A 14,377-nucleotide genomic window follows, 5' to 3' on the forward strand; every position below is an offset into this window, starting at 1 on the left:
CAAGTCAGGGGTTAAGATCCCCTTACTGGTCATCTTTAAAAAAAAAAGAAAAGAAAAGAAAAATAAATAAATAAATAAAATTCTATACTCCACCAAGACGTTTTCAGGCATGCAAAGACAAGAAAAGTACTTACTATGCTCCCTTTCTCAAGAAACTACTGGATGATGAATTCTACTAAAGCAGAGAATGAAACAAAGGAAAATCAAAACAATGGCATCCAGGAAACAGGGAATCCACACAGAAGAGCAGCAAAGGGATTCCCAGGATGGAGATGCAGGAAAGGACCAGGACAACAATCTTGCATCAGGCCTAGTGCAACCAGTACAGATTGAAGCAAGCTCAGGAAGGCCATCACATGTGTTTGTAGGTGGGAAGCCTACCTACTGTGTTTGACCAATTTGAGAGGAGGTTTATATTTCCAATAGAGTGAGGAAGTGTAAAGAAAAATAAAAGCAAACAAACAAATACTAAAGTAATTATAAGTTCCAGGAAAAACAAAAATGTGCATCAGAGGCAAATTTGATCATATTTTATTCATATTTTAACTCCATTCCATTCTCTGGAAGATCAGTAGGAGGAAAGTGTTGGTGAAAATATGACATTGGAGTACAAAATCTGAGGGAAAATATTATATTAAAAACTATGTGAAGGGCCGGCCTGTGGCTCACTCGGGAGAGTGTGGGGCTGATAACACCAAGGCCACGGGTTCGGATCCTATACAGGGATGGCTGGTTTGCTCACTGGCTGAGCATGGTGCTGACAACACCAAGTCAAGGGTTAAGATCCCCTTACCGGTCATCTTTTTAAAAAAGAACAACAAAAAACAAACAAAAAAATACTATGTGATAGCTACCAAAACATTATTTTTAAAAAACAATGTGAATTTTTTAAAAAAGGAACTAATAAAGATTAAAAAGCAAAGAGCAAATTGTCCAATTCAAGAAGTTTGAAAAACATAGTGTAAACCCAAAGAAGATGGAAGGCTATGATAGAATTCTAGGCTAAAATTTATTTTTCCTCAAGACTTTACATACAATTCCAATGCATTTTTGCATCAATTGTTGCTGATTAAAAGCCTGTTGGCAACCACTGGTGGGAGTGTAAACTAGTACAGCCATTATGGAAAACAGTATGGAGGTTCCTCTAAAAATCAAAACTACCCCTGCCCACAACCAGGCACACCACCAGCACCTCAGGGCCCTGCCCAGAGTCCTGAGGCATAGAGCTGGGGACTGGACACCCCCCCCCCACAACCAGGCACACCACCAGCACCAAGGAGCATGCCAAAAATATCACCTCCATGTGGTTGACCTACCACAGCCAACACAGTAACCACAGCAGCCACAAAAGTGGCTAGATGTCACAAGCACCATGCAGATGGTCCACCAGCCACTGTAGTGCATTGACACAAGGAGAGTCACCAGCAGAGACCAAAGAAAAGAAGAGGATGTCTCTCTCCACAAAGCCCATTCTAGAGTGACAGAAGAAGCAGCTGCTCTATGATAATATTGGAGGACCTGAACACGCCTATCAGCATTGGACAGATCATCTAGGCAACAAATTAACAGAGTAACCATTACTCTTTCAGAGGGAGAGAAGAAATCTAGGGTAATCAGTGGTGCAAGGGGGGAGGGGGAGGATAGGGAGAGATTGGACAGTGGCATAAAGAATAAGTACAATTTGTAACAATATACATACTAGTAATATTGATTTGATCAACATATGTCAACATTGAACCCCCAAAATATGTATAATCAATTATGATTCAATAAAATATATATATATATATATATATATATAATAAAATAAAAATCAAAACTAGAACTACCTATGATCCAGCTACTGATATATATGATCCAGTATATACTACAGGGTATATACTCAAAGGAAATGAAGTCCTTATGCTGAAAAGATAACTGCACTCCCATCTTTACTGAAGCACATCTTACAATAGTCAAGATAAGGAATCAACCTAAGTGTCCAACAATGGATGAATGGATTAAAAAAAAGTGGTATATACACACAGTGGAATATTATTCAGCCATAAAAAAAGAATGAAATTCTGTCATCTGTGGCAACATGGATGGACTTGGAGGTCATTAAGTGAAATAAGCCAGGCACAGAAAGACAAATACCATGGGCCAGCCCGTGGCTCATTTGGGAGAGTGTGGTGCTGATAACACCAAGGCCACGGGTTCGGATCCCATATAGGGATGGCTGGTTGGCTCACTGGCTGAGCGTGGTGCTAACAACACCAAGTCAAGGGTTGAGATCCCCTTACTGGTCATCTTTTTTTAAAAAAAAAAAAAGAAAGAAAGAAAGACAGATACCACATGATCTCACTCATATGTGGGATCTTAAAAAAAAAAAAAAAGGCTGATATTATAGAGACAGAGAGTAGAACAGTAGTTACCAGAGACTGGAGAGAGGAAAGGAGAAAGGAAAACAGGGAGAGGTTGGCCAATGGGTACAGAATTACAGATAGGAGGAATAAGTTCTTGTGCTCTGTTGCACAGTGGGGTTGGCTAGAGTGAGATGTTTATAACACCAAAGTCAAGGGTTCAGATCCCCTTACTAGCCAACTACCAAAACAAAACAAAATTAAAAAACAGTTAAGTTTTATATACTACATAACAGCTAGAGGAGAGGCTTTTGAATATTTTTGCCACAAAGAAATGATAAATACATGAGGTGATGGATACATTAACTACCCTGACCTGATCATTATATCATTATACTATATATATGTATCAAAACATCAGGCTGGCTGGTTAGCTCAGTTGGTTAGAGTGCAGTCTTTTACTTTTTATTATTTATTTATTTATTTATTTATTTATCTTTTTCGTAACTGGTAAGGGGATCACAACCCTTGGTGTGGTGTCGGCTACACCGCGCTCAGCCAGTGAGCACACCGGCCATTCCTATATAGGATCCGAACCCGTGGCGGGAGCGTCGCTGCACTCCCAGCACCAGAGTGCAGTCTTTTAACACCAAGGTCACGGGTTTGGATCCCTATACCCGCCATCCACAAAAAAAAATAATAATAATAATCAGAACGTACCCCATAAGTATGTATGACTAAAATGTGCCAATTTAATTTTTTTAAAAAAAGAAGAAACTCCAGGGCTGGCCCGTGGCTCACTCGGTAGAGTGCGGTGCTGATAACACCAAGGCCGCGGGTTCGAATCCTATATAGGGATGGCCGGTTTGCTCACTGGCTGAGCGTGGTGCAGACAACACCAAGCCAAGGGTTGAGATCCCCTTACTGGTCATCTTTAAAAAAAATAAAATAAAATAAAAATAAAAATAAAAAATAAAAAAGAAGAAACTCCTATTGCTTGGTTATAAACACAGGAAAAAGATAATTTCCTGTTTAAAAAAAAAAACTGTTTTGAGAATTAATTAAAATAAAGCATTTGATAGGATTAGCTACCCAGCAAATTAACTTTCTATATAAATACAAAGTACATATAATAAAACAAACAAACAAACAAAAAGGCCTGTTGTCAGTCTGACTTTTGTTTTTTTTTCTTTGGTAGATGATCTTTTTTTCTTGCACCATAATGCACGCAGGTGGGACAAAAGGAAAGGACGACTTAGGAGTATTTTTAGGAGGTAAAAGGGGCAGAACTTCAACACTGTGTGAAAGTGAGGATGAAAGAAGAGAGAGAAACCAAAGATGAGTCATCCCATCAGAAAAAAACAAAACAGGAAGAAGAGGTATGTGGGGAAAGAAGATGAGATCAGTTTGGGGTTTGGGGCAGCAGAACATCCATGTGAGGATTCCTGTGTCTGGATGGTTCTATGGGTTTGAAACACTGTCAGCTGAGCTAGGTTAAAGCTACAGATTCAGTAGTCTTCAGCATAAAATGTGATAGGTGTGAGAGACCTGCAGAGGGAGATACTGGGGATGTTGATAGCAATATGGTATAGAGTGAGAAGTAAGAAAGCCCAAGCCAGCATCCCCAATGTTTAAAGAAGGAGCAGAGAAAGAGAAGCCTGAAAAGAAAACTGAAACAGAAGATCAAACAGATGGGCTTGGAAAGAGTGGTGAGGGGCTGGCCAGTTAGTTCTGTTGGTTAGGGCATGGTGCTGATAATATCAAGATCCAGGGTTTGGGGCCGGCCCGGTGGCGCACTGCTACAGTGCACCGCTTGGGAGTGCGGTGGCGCTCCCGCCGAGGGTTCGGATCCGACATACAGACCGGTTCCCGCTCACTGACTGAGCGAGGTGTGGGCGCAACACCGAGGGTTGCGATCCTGTTGCCGGTCCCGGTCCGGTACAGGCACGACACTGGGGGTTGTGATCCGTTGCCGGACACGGAAAAAGACAAAAAGGAAAAAAAAAAAAAAAGATCCAGGGTTTGGGGCCGGCCCGGTGGCGCACTGCTACAGTGCACCGCTTGGGAGTGCGGTGGCGCTCCCGCCGAGGGTTCGGATCCGACATACAGACCGGTTCCCGCTCACTGACTGAGCGAGGTGTGGGCGCAACACCGAGGGTTGCGATCCTGTTGCCGGTCCCGGTCCGGTACAGGCACGACACTGGGGGTTGTGATCCGTTGCCGGACACGGAAAAAGACAAAAAGGAAAAAAAAAAAAAAAAAAAGATCCAGGGTTTGATTCCTATACTGGCCAGCCGCCAAAAAATAAAAATAAAAGAGTGGAGAATGTTGTCACAAAAGCCAGTCTCAAGAGAATGCTTTTCTCTTTATTTAGTGGCTGGCCAGAATGGGGATCAGAACCCCTGACCTTGGTGTTACCAGCACCATGCTCTCCCAAGTGAGCTAACTAGCCAGCCCAATGCAAAGGAATGCTTAATGGTGCCAAATGCTATGGAGAGAGCATGAGACGAGGGTTAGATTTAATAAGGAGGACATCACTGGTGGCCTTGGCCAGAGAGTTTTCTTCAGGAAGAGTGATTGTGATGAGTTGAGGAGTGAGTAGAAGGTGAGGAGGTGGTGCAGGGAGAGCCACTCGCTCTTTGGAATAGCCGAGTATGAAAAAGAGAGCGGTGGGAGGTGGCTCACAAAGGGAACTTAAAGACAACTTTTTTTCTGATTATAAAAGTAGTTACAAGTTCTTTTCATAAAACTTGGAAAGCACAGAAAAGCTCAAAGAATAGACAATTCTTCTGCAGACCCAGCTGACAAAGGTGACAAGTGTTCATCTTTAGATGATGGTCCTTTAATTTACCCACATGAGGGTATTAGAATAAAAATTGGCAACCTTGAAGGATGCTTGTTTTATTTCATATACCATGAGCATTTTCCATTTCAGCAGTCTACAATATTTTGTTTTTATTATAAAGGAAATAGATGTTCATTGTAAAATAAACCATATTTAAACAACAAATTAGTAGAAAGTGTCAAGGTAAGGTTCTTTCTAAACTGGACTTGGCGCACATACACTGAGGAGAAAGCGTCAGCAGGTCAGACGCTGACAGCAGGAGGAGGGAGAGAGGACATAATTGAAAGAGGCTGGAAGGAAGGAGATCCAGAGCTTCCTGCCTCATGGCCTTGACCCTCTCTCTGAAGATGTCATGTCTTCTGTTGAGAGTGATGGGGGAGTAGAGGAAGGTGTGAAGTAATTGCTGCTGGGAACTGACCTGGGGCTGCTGAGCAGCGGGAAACTGCTGTCCCATTGTGGCCTACCTTCCAGTGAGACAGGCCTGGATTTTGATCCTGGTCCTGCCCTCTAAGTAGCTAAGTGTCCTTGGCCAAATTATCTAACCTCTCTGACCCTTAGAAGTCGAGATGAAAAAGTTGAAAAGGTAGATGGTTGAGGACCAATCCATCCTTGGGGTGGGTGGGTTAGTTTGTCTGTTTATTTATCTATCTATCTATTTATTTCTCTATTTATTTATTTGTTTATTTGGCAGCTGGCTGGTACAAGGATCCAAACCCAATCAGATTTAGCTGATCAGGGTTTAGCTGGGTGAGTGTGAAGTAAAAGTTATTGGCAAGATACTAGTTTAAATGAGCGATTATGAGGTCTTTGCTCCCTAGAAATGGAAGCAAATAAAGGAAGAGACTAATAGTGAAAGAAAATGAGGTGAGTTCAAAGAAGTGAAGTTATTTTTACATGTTTTCCTGTACTGCACAAGTAACATATTTTACATTTTGAAACATTCATAAAAACAAAACCAAAAAACTTATGTCTTGCCAGTCCTTGTATTAAGCTGGGAATGATAGGTACTGCTTTGTGACCTACAGTATAATTAAACATTTAAGAGCCTGGATTCTAGAGCCAAACTTTCTGGGTACAGTTCGCTGCTCCATCACTTCCTAGCTATAGAATAGTGGTCCTCAAACTTTTTGGTCTCAGGATTTCTTTACACTCTTAAAAATGGAAAGAATCCCAAGAGCTTTTGTTTTGTGAATTACATATATTGGTATTTACTATATTTAAAATTAAAACTGAGAAAAAATCTGAATACGTATTTATTAATCCATTTTAAAACAACAGAAATAAATCCATTAGATGTTAACACACCTTACAGTTCTTATGAAAAATAATTATATTCTTAATGAGAAGAGTGTAGTTTTACATTTTTGCAAGTCCCCTTAAGGTCAGGCTTAATAGAAGAAGACAGCTGGATTCTCATAGCTGTTCCTGCATTCAATCTGTTGCAATATGTTGTTTCGATGTAAGTATATAAAGTAAATCTGGCCTCACAAATTGGTTATTTAAAAAAAAAAAAAAAGGTCAGATCCCTGTACCAGCCAGCCGCAAAAAAAAAAAAAAAAAAAAATTTAAAAATTTAAAAATTTAAAAAAAGAAGGAATATTTCTTTCTTTTCTTTCTTTTTTTTTTTTAAAGATGACCGGTAAGGGGATCTCAACCCTTGATTTGGTGTTGTCAGCACCACGCTCACTGAGTGAGCTAACCGGCCATCCCTATATGGGATCCGAACCCGGGGCCTTGGTGTTATCAGCACCACACTCTCCCGAGTGAGCCACGGGCCGGCCCAAGAAGGAATATTTCAATAGCCTTTTCAGATAATTGTGGAATTCTTTGATACTGCACCAAATCTTGTTACTTACTAGTTTTTTAAATGTTAGTTGCAGTGTGGAATTCTGAAAGAATACCAATTCACTTTAAAAATCTGTTACATTTGAGTCCATTGCTCTTTCTTGCCTTTGGAATGGATCATTTGGAGAATATTGGTTCACTGTGTAATGCAAATCTTCCAAATGTTGACATATTACTGAACATAATTTTGATATACGATATAAAAAAGTTGTCATCATCCATCTAAAAAAAATTTTTTTTTTCCTTTTTGTCTTTTTTCATGACCGGCAACGGATCGCAACCCTCAGTGTCGCGCCCGTACTGGACCGGGACCAGCAACGGGATCGCAACCCTCGGTGTCGCGCCTGCACCTCGCTCAGCCAGTGAGCGGCCGGTCTGTATGTGGGATCCAAACCCTCGGCGGGAGCGCCGCCGCACTCCCAAGCGGCGCACTGTAGCAGTGCACCACCGGGCCGGCCCCCCAAAATTTTTTTTTAAAGATGACCGGTAAGGGGATCTTAACCCTTGACTTGGTGTTGTCAGCACCACGCTCTCCCAAGTGAGCCATGGGCCGGCCCTCATCTCACAAATTTTGAGAATGTCAAGCTCATGGTGGCACATAAAATTTTCCAAAATTCAGATTTTCTCTTGAGAACTCAAATTTTATCAATGACCACAAAAACTGCCAGTTTTCCTTGAAGGGAGAGGCTCACTTTGTTCATTTTTAAGAAAGTATTCACCAAATACCCAAGTCTGAATAACCATAGTGGGTGTGGCAGTTATTCTAAGTAAAAATGGTGTTATGTGAAAAATGCATCTAGTTCATCCCACAGTGCAAACAGCCACACAGGCTTTTGCTCAGCGCGGTCACTGTGTGCAGCAGAAGCGCTTCCCTCGGGATTACCTCCCTACCTCAGAAAATGCAAGGGTGTGTGCTCAGGGTGGAGATTTAATAAAATTAGTAGGTTTTACTCCTTCGTCAAGGACAGTTGTGTGTGTGTGGTTTTCTGCGTTTTTTGTTTTTTCTAAACTGTGACTGCGTGGGGCTGAATACAGTGACCACCAGTCGATGTGGTGCCACTGTGTATTAGTCCGTTCTTGTTGCTTATAACAAAATACCTGGAACTGGGTGATTTTAAAGAAAATGAAATTTATTGCTTACAGTTTCTGAGGCTGAGAAGTCCAAAGTCCATCTGGTGGTGTAGACAGTGACCCAGGAGTCTCACATCGCAGATGGCGGAAGCAGAGAGAGCAGAGAGAGCAGACAGTCTCTCCTCTTCTTTTAAAGCCCTCAGAACCACGCCCCTGACCACCATTATTAATCTATTCACTACTGCATGGTCCTACAATCCAATCACCTCTTCAAGGCTCCACCTTTTAATTACCATAATAGGATTTCCCATCCTCTTAACAGTCATAGCAGGTGCTAAGATTCTAATACATAAAATTCAGGGGACACAACTCAAGCTTCAGGGAGTTTGGGGGGGACATAATTCAATCCACTACATTCTACCCCTGACCCCCCAAAACTCATGTCCTTCTCACATGCAAATACTTTCATTTCATCCCCAAAGTCTTGTTTCAACTCAAGAGTCCAAAGTTCAAAGTCCCATCTGTGCAATCAATGTTATCTACTTCCAAGATACAATGGTGGGACAGAGGGTACACATTCCCATTCCAAAAGGGAGAAACAGGCCAAAAGAAAGGTATAACAGGTCCCAAAGAAGTCCCAAACCCAGAAGGACAGGCATTAAATCTCAAAGCTGGCAAATGAGGTGCCTTGACTCCATGTTTGACCTCCCCTGCATGCTGGTGCAAGGGTTGGGTCCCCAAGTCCTTGGGCAGCTCCATTCCTATGGCTTTCCTGGTCTCAGGTCGCACTTCAGCTCTCCCAGGCTGGTGTTCTACTCTGGTAGCTCTGCAGATCTGGGGTCTTCGTGGCAGTTCCATTTTCACAGCCCCACTAGGCATGGCGCTGATGGGGTTTCAACTCTAATCCCACATTTCCACTCAGCATTGCTCTAGCGAAGGTTGTCTGTGGTGACTCTGCCCCTGTGACAGATCTCTTTCTGGGTCCCCAGGATTTTCCATACATCCTTTGAAATCGGGGTGGAAGTTCCCAAGCCTTCCCAGCTCTAGCATTCTGCAAGCCTGCAGACCTAACATCATCTGGATGCTGCCAAGGCTTCCAGCTTGTATTTTCCAAAGCTGCACATCCAGCCACACCTAGGGCCAATTTACCCACAGCTGGAGTAGCCAAAGTGGCTGGGGCACTGGTACTAGAATCAGCTTCCTGAGGTGGTCCTAGGCAGTGAGCCGTGGAGGGCTCCTCAAGCCTGTTCCCCAAGACCATTCTGTCTCCCTAGGTCTTTGGGCCAGAAACAGAAGATTTGGCCCCAGAGCCTTCTGCAATGCCTTCAGTGTCTTTTTCCTTCACTTGATACCCCCGTACTTTTGTGCTAATCCTCTTAGCAGCATTGAATTTCTCTTTGGAAAATGCTCTCTGCTTCTCTACCACATGGCCCAGGTTGAAAATTTTCCAAATCTTTATACTCTGCTTCCCTTTTAAATTCTGGCTTTATGTCATGCCTTTGCTGCCATAACTCAGCATAGGCTGTTACAAGCAGCCATACAGCTTCCTTAATGCTTTGCTGCCTAGAAATTTCTTCCAAGCACTCTGGTTCACAACTCCTAAGTTCCAACTTCCACAAACTCTTAGGGCATGGCCACAATGCAGCCAAGTTCCTTGCCAGTTCACAGAAAGGGTGATCTTTGCCCCACTTTCCAGTAAACTTTTTATTCTGAGACCTCCTTAGAATGGTCTTTACAGTCCGTGTTTCTATTGGCATTCTGCTTACCACCACGTAACCAGTCTCTAAGACAGTCCAAACTTTCCCTTGTCTTTTTGTCTTCTTCTGATTCCTCTAAACTCCTCCAACCTTTGCCTAGCACCCAGTTCCAAAGCCTCTTCCACATTTTCAAGTATTTGTTATAAGCAACACCCCACTTCTGGTACCAATTTTCTGTATTGGTCTGTTTTGTTGCTTATAACAAAATCCTTGGAACTGGGTGCTTTTTTATTTTTTTTTTATTTTTTTATTTTTTAAAGATGACCAGTAAGGGGATCTTAACCCTTGACTTGGTGTTGTCAGCACCACGCTCTCCCAAGTGAGCTAACCAGCCATCCCTATATAGGGATCTGAACCGATGGCCTTGGTGTTATCAGCACCACACTCTCCCAAGTGAGCCACAGGCTGGCCCTGGAACTGAAATTTGTTGCTTACAGTTTCTGAGTTTGGGAAGTCCAAAGTCCATCTGGTGGTGGAAATGGTGACCCAGGGGTCTCACATTGCAAGATGGTAGAAGCAGAGAGAGCAGAGTGAGCTGACAGAGAGACAGACTCTCCTCTTCTTTTAAAGCCCTCAGAACCATGCCCCTGACCACCATTATTAATCCATTCACTACTGCACAGTCCTACAATCCAATCACCTCTTCAAGGCTCCACCTTTTAATCACCATAATAGGATTTCCCATCCTCTTAACAGTCACAGCAGGGGCTAAGATTCTAATACATTAAACTTGAGGGACACAACTCAAGCTTCAGGAAGTTTTGGGGGGACATAACTCAGTCCACTACACACTGCCTTGGATCCATGTAACACACAAGCAATTTTACCCACCATCCCTTTTGCATCATCACTGCAAATGCCAACACAGTGGAAGAGGCAAACAAGATTTTAGTACTATTATAAGAAGTCTCACAAATCCCCTGAAAGGGTCCTGGGGACCCCCCAAGGGTTCATGGACCATGCTGTCAGAACCATTACTGTAGAGTAAGTTACTTAGCTTCTCCAGGTTTCAGTCTTCTTATTCATAAAATAGGATGAATAATATTACAGTTATCTCATAAGGTTGTGAAAACTAAATGATTTAAAACATGAAAAGTTTTTTTTATTTTTTGGCAGTTGGCTAGAACAGGAATACGAACCCCTTGACCTTGGTGTTAATCAGTGCCATGCTCTAAAGAGTGAAAAACATGTAAAGCATTTAGAACAGTCTCTGGTACATTGTTAGGTAAGCATTTGCTAATATTATAATCATATATCCAGTGTCACTAAGTGCTGTTCCAAAATAATTTTTTTATTTTTAAAGATGACCGGTAAGGGGATCTTAACCCTTGACTTGGTGTTGTCAGCACCATGCTCTCCCAAATGAGCTAACTGGCCATCACTATATATGGATCCAAACGCATGGCCTTGGTGTTATTACACCACACTCTCCCGAGTGAGCCATGGGCCAGCCCTCCAAAATAAATTTTTTTTTTTTGTCTTTTTCCATGTCCGGCAACGGATCGCAACCCTCGGTGTTGCCCCCGCGCCTCGCTCAGCCAGTGAGCGGGAACCGGTCTGTATGTGGGATCTGAACCCTCGGCGGGAGCGCCTCCACACTTCCCCAAGTGGCGCACTAGCGCAGTGCGCCACCGGGCCGGCCCCAAAATAAATTTTTGACAGCATATTTTTCCATGTAAATGTAGCATAATTGTTGAACATTTGGCTGTTACCCATTTTTCAACATCGTCGTACATCATTCTTTGTCACTTCTCTGATTTTTTTTTTTTTTTGGCAGCTGGCCAGTATGGGAATCTGAACCCTTGACCCCGGTGTTATAACACAGCGCTGTAACCAAATAAGCTAACCATGATTATTTACTTAAATTCCTAAAGTGGAATTGCCCAGGGTATGCACATTTCTTCACAGTACTGTTGAAAAGTGTACAGGAAACATCAGAGTGGAAGAGCTGAAGAGCTAGAAGTCTATGAGACACGTGGGTATTTGACTTCAGCAAGTAGCATTTTTTAAGGTGGACACCATCCAGGGTATAGCCAGAAGTGTGAGAGAATTAACTATGATGATGATCTCTGAATTTAAAGAATTCAAGCCACTGTAAGGCCACGGTGTTGGCTGGGTCACCCTCATGAACACTGAAGTCAACTAGCTGGCATGGAGAGGACCAGAAGACTGGAACACAGTTCCTGCCATTACTTGGTGGTTGGGCTCAGCCAGAAAATGTCTTTGCTTGGGGAACTGCATCCAAGCCCAGGAAAGCTGAAGCGACTAATACTTTTATAAGCACCATCTATAAAACATTTCCAAGTCCTAGGTGATGGGCAATTTCTTTTCTTTTTCTTCTTTTTTTTTTTTTTTGGTGGCTGGTTGGTACAGGGCCATTTCTTTCAAGTAACATTTGACTAGTATTTAGTCTCCCAAAAATTTGGACACAGACTCTACAAACTTGTTATTTAGAAGTGGAACTCATTCTAGAATATAAATAGAATCTAAATACAAAGTAGATTTTCAAGCTTCAAACTTGTGCAACATTGTTAATATTCAGGCTTTAAGGTCTGACGTCAGGACGCTGGAAATGAAACTCATGGAATTTTGGCCCAGGCAGAGATAATAGTGCAGATCACTAGGGGAAAAAGGGATTTTTCAATAAATGATGCTGAAACAATTGGTTTTCCATATTAAAGAATTGAAATGGCATCTTTATCTCAATTTATGCAAAAATCAATTCTAGATGGAATAAGGATTGCGAAAGGCAAAACAAAACTTTAAGAAAACAGAGAATATCTTCCTGACCTTTGGAAGAGTTTGCTGGATATAAAAAAATACTAATCTGGAAAGAAAAGATTGAGAAATTTGATTGCATGCGAATTAAGAATTTTGCTCACAGAACTGGCTGGTTAGCTCAGTTAGTTCGAGCGCAGCTTTACCATGCCCTAACCACGGGTTCAGATCCCCATACTGGTCAGCCACAAAAAATTTAAAAATAAAAAGAATTTTAGGGTCGGCCCAAGGCTCACTTGGGAGAGTGTGGTTCTGATAACATCAATGCCACGGGTTTGGATCCCTATAGAGGGATGGCCGGTTAGCTCACTTGGGAGAGCGTGGTGCTGACAACACCAAGTCAAGGGTTAAGATCCCCTTACCGGTCATCTTTAAAAAATAAATAAAATAAAATAAATAAATAAATAATTTTTAAAATGAATTTTGTTCACTAAAAGTCCTTTAAAAAAGTGAAAAGTCATAAATAGGGAGAACATGCGGTATTTGTAAAATATACTTACAATCAAAAATGATTTAGTAGCAAGAGTGGTTAAAGAACTCCTACAGGACTGGCCCATGGCTCACTCGGGAGAGTGTGGCGCTGATAATACCAAGGCCACAGGTTCGGATCCCATATAGGGATGTTCAGTTAGCTCACTGGGTCGAGTGTGGTGCTGACAACACCAAGTCAAGGGTCAAGATCCCCTTACCGGTCATCTTTAAAAAAAAAAACAAACTACAAAACATTAATAAAAAGACAATCCAATGGAAAAATGGACAAAAGACATAAAGAGACACTTCATGAGCTGGCTGGTTAGCTAACTTCATTAGAGCATGGTGCTGATAACACCAAGGTCAAGGGTTTGCATCCCCATACCAGCCAACAGCCAAAAAAAAGAAAGAAAGAAAAGAGATACTTCAAAAAAAAATGATAATACAAAGATCTGTTAAAAAATATGAAAGATGGGGAGTTCCAGTCAAGATGGCAGAATAGATGGTTCCCAGCGTCATTCTCTTCCACAAATCAACCAATTTACAACAAAAATGTACCATCAGCCAAGCTGGGGCCACTGGAGCTCAGGAGAAGAGGAGGAGAGACCTACAGAGTTCACGAAGGCAGGAGAAACTACAATGAGAGAAAGAAAAAACTGCTCTGAGCGTTTTGGGCCACAGCTGTTTTAAGGCTGTTTTAAGCCTCGAGCTGCTGAGAGCATGGAGCTGGAGCCGGCAGAAGCCACAGCTGTGCCGTTCAGATGGAGTTACTTGGAAGCAGCAGGAGAGAAGAGGGCCTTGGCAGCCCCCAGGACAGCAAGACCACTAATAAGGTTCCCATCGACCCACACAGGAGCTAGGAGCCAGAACGGAAGAAAGGGAGCTATTCAGAGGCCGGTGAGTCATCACAAGGGACCAGTGCAGGGACTGTCCCATGGGAAGTGTTTGGAGCATGGGCAGTGGGCGAGATGGGAACACCAGGAGAACACTGGGACACAGCAAGGACAGCCGACCTGCCCCCCAATCAGTACAGGACCATTCAGAGAATGGTCAGGAATGCAGAATTGCATGGAGTGCAGTTTGATGAAAAAACTCAGGCCCAGATCAGAGATTTTACAGAACACAGATCCACTGGGTCTCTGGAGAGCCAGAAGTACCTATAAAGTCAACCATTAAACCCTGAGCTGCACAAAAAGCCTTTCCTAGGGAAACAGCAGCAGAGCAGCTATTTAAACAACCACACAGCTCAAGTACTGGTTCCCACAGGA

Source organism: Galeopterus variegatus, unplaced genomic scaffold, assembly GCF_000696425.1.
Source record: "Galeopterus variegatus unplaced genomic scaffold, G_variegatus-3.0.2 Scaffold103, whole genome shotgun sequence".
NCBI classification, from domain to species: Eukaryota; Metazoa; Chordata; class Mammalia; order Dermoptera; family Cynocephalidae; genus Galeopterus; species Galeopterus variegatus.